The sequence below is a fragment of the Heterocephalus glaber genome, unplaced genomic scaffold (assembly GCF_053883595.1).
Source record: "Heterocephalus glaber isolate CG9 unplaced genomic scaffold, H.glaber_assembly_v1.0 deba00001547, whole genome shotgun sequence".
NCBI lineage: Eukaryota > Metazoa > Chordata > Mammalia > Rodentia > Bathyergidae > Heterocephalus > Heterocephalus glaber.
Window position 1 is genome coordinate 4734618 of NW_028258340.1, and position 6000 is coordinate 4740617.

A 6000-nucleotide genomic window follows, 5' to 3' on the forward strand; every position below is an offset into this window, starting at 1 on the left:
GTCAACACACAAAAATCAATAGCTTTCCTCTACACCAATGACAGACTCACTGAGAGAGAAATAGGGCAAATAATTCCTTTCACAAAAGCATCCAAAAAACTGAAATACCGAGGAATCAACCTAACGAAAGAAATCAAAGACCTCTTCTCTGAAAACTATGGCACTCTGAAAAGAGAGATTGAAGATGATATCAGAAAATGGACAGACATACCCTGCTCCTGGGTAGGAAGGATCAACATAGTAAAAATAGCCATACTTCCAAAATTGCTATATAGATTTAATGCATTTCCAATTGAGATCCCAGCAGCATACTTCATAGACCTTGAGAAAACAATCCAAAAGTTCATTTGGAACAAGAAGAGACCCAGAATAGCAGAAGCAATTCTAGGTAACAGAGACATGGCAGGGGGTATCACAATCCCCAACCTACAACTATACTACAAAGCCACTGTGATAAAAACAGCATGGTACTCGCAAAAAAACAGACTTGAGGACCAGTAGAACAGATTAGAAGATGCAGAAACAACGCCAGACACACTCAGCTATCTCATCTTTGACAAAGGAGCCAAACACTCTCACTGGAGGAAAGATAGCCTCTTTAATAAATGGTGCTGGAAAAATTGGGCTTCAACTTGCCAAAGATTAAAACTAGACCTGTATCTCTCACCATGCACTAAACTAAAATCAAAATGGATTAAAGATCTAAATATTAAAATAGAAACTCTGAACCAGTTGGAGCAGAGGTTAGGTAGAACCCTTGAAGACATTGGTGTAGGAAAAGATTTTATGAACAAAACCTCAGTTGCCCGTGAACTAGCACAAACAATCAACAATGGGATCTCTTCTTATTAAAAGGCTTCTGCACAGCAAGAGAAAGCACCAGGAGTGTGAAGAGACAACCCACAATGTGGGAAAAAATCTTCACCTGCTCTTCCTCAGACAAAGGTCTACTATCTCGAATCTATAAAGAACTTCAAAAGATCAGACCTCCCAAATTTAAAGACCCAATTCAAAAATGGGCAGCTGAAACGCACAGACATTTCTCAGATAAAGAAGTAGAAATAGCAAATAAATACATGAAAAAATGTTCAGCATCACTGGTCATTCGAGAGATGCAAATGAAAACAATGCTGAGATTCCACTTCACTCCAGAAAGAATGGCTGCTATCATGAAATCCACCAATAACAAATGCTGGTGGGGCTATGGGGAAAGAGGAACCCTGCTCCACTGCTGGTGGGAGTGTAGACTGATGCAACCACTGTGGAAATCAGTATGGAGATACCTCAAAGAACTAGGACTGGAAGTCGCATTTGACCCCGCTATTCCACTGCTGGGGATCTTCCCCAAAGAATTAAAAGAATCATACCACAGTGATATATGTGCGCCCATGTTCATAGCAGCACAGTTTGTAATAGGTAAAACTTGGAAACAGCCCAAATGCCCATCAACTGGAGACTGGATAAAGAAAATGTGGTTTTTAATAAAATGGAGTACTACTCAGTCATAAAAAATGAGAAATTAGAGACATTTATAGCTAAATGGATGCACATTGAGGAGATACTCTTAAGTGAAATAAATAGGACACACATGGATAAATACCGAAGTTTCTCTGGTGTGAGAAAGTGAAAGTGTAAATAAGGACTAAAATGTATAATAGGTCATGTGAAATAGGAAGAAAAGGGGCAAAGGGGAAGGAAGTGGGAGGCCTAGGGTACAGGATAGAAGGGAATGGGATTAATATGAGAAAATGGAAAAATAGGAACAAAATCTTTGTAAATAGGGAGGACTGGAGGGGCTGGGCAAGGGTGAAAAATAAGAACCAAGAGAGATTAAGTAAAGGTCCAAATTTCCATTGATGAATGTCATTATATTGTATACCTAAAATGTACCAATGATTAGGATGAATAATCGATAATGTAAAATAGGAAGAAAAGGTCCAAAGGGGTAGGGGTAGTGGGAGGGGCAGGGGAAAGGAAAGAAGGGAAAGGAAAAATGATGAGAAATGGAAAAAATGGAAATAAAGTCTTTGTAAATAGGGAAGGGTGGAGGGCGTGAAGGGAGGGCTAGGAATGGGGAAAAAATAAGAACCAAGATGCATTATGTAAAGGTACAATTCCCAATGAGAAATGTAATTGTGTTGTATACGTACAATGTACCAATAAAAGAATTTAATACAAAAAAAAATGTTGACACTCATCTGAGCTGTTGAAAAAATGGCACCAATAGATTTTCTAGGTGCAGGGTTGCCACAAACTTTCAATTTGTAAAAAACACAGTATCTGTAAAAAGTGTCATAAATCAGATAAAATGAGATATGCTTGTAATTTAGAGGAAACGGATGCTTTGCTTTTTGAGTATCATGACTATACGTCCAATGCAATCACCACAGAGTAAGGGAACTTCTTTAAAACAAGAACGAAAAGAAAGACGTTTAAACTCTTTTATCATTGTTTTGTGTGTGTGGTGCTAGGAATCAAACCCAGAGCCTCATGTATGCTAGGCAAGTGCTTCACCGCTGAGCTGCACCCTTAGCCGTAGGTTTAGATACATTTGGTGACATATCAGCCCTGGCTCAGGATTTTATAATCCCACGTGTCTCATCTTGTGTTTCACCAAACGCCTTTTGCTTTGTTCTTTTGGCTTCAGTAAAAATAAATATGGAAAGCCTGGTTTACCCCAAGCTGGGAAGCAATTAATAATGCATTGTAGGATTGTGACAAATTCTGGACTTATGACAAGGCCAACATCATTCATATGGCTGTGCATTTTGCTAATGGCTTTTGTACAGCGAGACATTCTAATTTAACCAATTTATGACTCCAGATTTACTACTTTATGGTCAGTCAGGTAACTCCCCATGCAAAACTTTTACAGAAAGTAAGATTTGAGGCTCTTTGAACAGTCTTCTAGGTTGGGGTTTGTAGTACATGACCTAAAAAAATAAAGATGACTGAAGGGCAAGTATTTAAACCCTAGGACAAAATATACTTTTTTCCTCCCTTCTTTCCCTCCCTTACAATCGCAGCATTTTTATTAACATAAAATGAGGTTAAAATAAGCCCCAGGCAACCTTGAAGTAGATTAAAACCACAAAATATGCCCCGTTGCTTGAAAAGATGTTCCCAGGGGGAAGTGACAGTATATCCACCTGGCCTTGGGGATAAATTGTGGGGAGGTGACACAATTGCCTATATCTGCAGCTATTTTTAGCCCCAGCCGATAAAGCTACCTTCATCTTTTCTCCTTCCATGTCCCCTGAGTCATCCTAGTTTAAGGGGCCCCAGATCATAGTCCCCAGTGCTCTAGCACTGGCTCTGTTTAAGCTTCTCTCATGACCAGAGAAACTTGCCCTAAAAATCTCCTTAGAAATAGGAAGTCCTCCTATTGGAGTCTATTATGGGTGACTTATGTACCAGAAGTAGACTCACGTGGCCCTTATAAAAATTAATCACTTGAAACATTCTCTTGCTGTTTGCATGTGTAGGGAATATACAAGAGGAAAACTCTGGAAGCGCCCATCTGTTTTCTCCCGTCTCTAACTTCTGCATGGCCACTCAAAGGACAAGGCCTAACTGATTTGTAATTTACTGAGCCCAAATGACCCCAACTGGGTTGAACATTTTCCAGAGATATACAATAGAAAGAACATATTTGTTGAGAAGATTAACAGCTCTGTTTATGTAGCATTTCTGTGAGAAAGGAGTGTGTTTGCTTCCCTGTATCACTGTAAATTACCATCATGTCACAGAAAAGAAGCAAATGTTAATGTAGTTGGGCATGGATTTTTTTTCTTATTGTTACATAATCTGGAAAATGCGAAACACTGGAATATAACAATGTTGCAGGCAAGTCAAAGGAATTTAACAAAATATCTTTGGGAGTTGTGTATACCTCCACAAACAACAGGATGGAGACTTTTTATTAGATCCAGGGCCTGTGTTCATGGCCCCTGGAGATGTTTGGCTGCCTTGCTGATCTATATCGCCCATGTTTACTTCTGCTGAGTTGGAATGCTTCTACAAACCAAGATGTGCCCACAACTTTTTCTTGATTGGGGGTATTCTCTGAACCCTCACCCATGCATTTTAACCAGGAAGCAGGCTTTAAGAAGTATCCTTTCACTCGCTGAAGTTGGCTTGCTTTCCTATTTGTTTATAAAAGCCTCCAGAGTGTTACTTCTGCCTTAACCCTCTCCCTAGACAATTGTCTTCCTTGAGCGTTTTTTCACTGTTCAAGGTCAGATCCTCCTATCCTTGGATAAGCCCAGTGTCAAACGTTGGTTCTCTGTGGGTGGGTCTGGCTGACCTATAAATTTCTCACAGGGGGGTGTCTAGAACCCGTGGCCCTCACAGGATCCTCTGTGCTTCTTAGAAGAGGTGCAGGTTGGGATTAGTCAGGGGTTCCAGGGAACTATAGCTTCGTGCCTTCCCTTCTTGGCTCAGCTAACTCATCATGGAGTTTTCCTGGGCCAGGCATTTAACTATTCCACTCCTCAGTCTTCCTACTGTCACAAAACAATACCCAGCTGAGCAAGGTGGTGCACACCTATAATCCCAACATTCTGGAAAGCTGAAGCAGGAGGGTCACAAATTCGAGCCCAACCTGGGAAACATAGTGACTTAGATCTTGTTTCAAAACAAAAAGTAAAGACTTAGGCATGTAGCTCAGTGCCAAGGTTCTGGGTACAATCCTGTTAACCCCCAACACCCAGGAACTGTCATAGTTACATAAGAGTGAAGTCTTTTGTAATCCCAAGATGAAAATAGTCGTTGTAAGTTCAAAACTATTTAAATCACTGTTATGATTTAGATCTAAAATGTCCTACAAAACCTCATGTGACCATATGTGGGGCTTTGGAAGGTGATCAGATTATGGGGCCTTGTAGCTGACTTACTGTTAGGAGATGGGATCTAATTGGAAGAGATGGGTCACTGGGGAATGGCCTGGAAGAGGTTATCTCTTCCTCACTCTTCCCTTTACTCTCTCTGCTTCCTGCCACCATGGCATGAGCAACCCTCTTCTGCCATGCCTGTCTGCCACACTGCCCTGCCTTGGAACCATGGACTTAAACCTCTACAAACTGTGAGCTAAAATAAACCTCTCTTCATTTAAGTTGTGGATGTTGGCTATTTTGTCCCAGCAAGGAGGAAAGCAACTAAGACAATCACCAATGATTCAGTGATTTTTATATCCAATGAATAGTCTTGGCCCAGATACCTCCAAAAAGAGTAACTATGGATTGACCTATATCATATCATTATGGGGACTTTAATGTTTTCCTCCAAATTCAAGGAACAAAACTGTCCTTGAAGTTAATCCATATAATAGCTACCCTGCTTCTGATGGAGGCTGGGGGAAGGGGAAAGGGTGTTGTGAATGACGAAGATGGTGATGGCCATCTTCATGAGTGAAAATTCCTATGAGATACTCAGGAGTTGCACGGATCTAAATGAAAAAAAAGTGTTATGCAGCTGTTATGGGAGCCAATAAGGTGGTTTCCTAAAAAAATTTAAAATAGAATTACCTTAGGATCCAGCAATTCCAGCTCTGGGTATATAATCAAACCAATTGAAAGCAGGGTCCTAAAGAGCTTTCTGTATATACACATTCATGGCAGCATTATTCATAAAAGCCAAAATGTAGAAGCAACCCAAGTGTCCACTGATGGATAAGTGGAGGAGAAACAAAATGTAAGCTACATATACAATGGAGTATATTCAAGCTTAAAAAAAGAAGAAAATTTTGACACATGCTGCAACATAGATCAACCTTGAAGACAACGTGCTAACAGAAATAAACCAGGTACAGTAGAATCAATACTGCATGATTCCACCTATAGGAGGTATTCTGAGTAGTCAGACTCAGAAAGTAGAATGGTGGCTGCCAGAGGCCAGGAGGAACATGTCAGGCCTGATTTAAGTGAGTCCTTCACAAACAATCGGGACAAAGCAAACAGGTTGTTTTTAGCAAACAACAGCAGCTTCTTGGTAAATAGGACA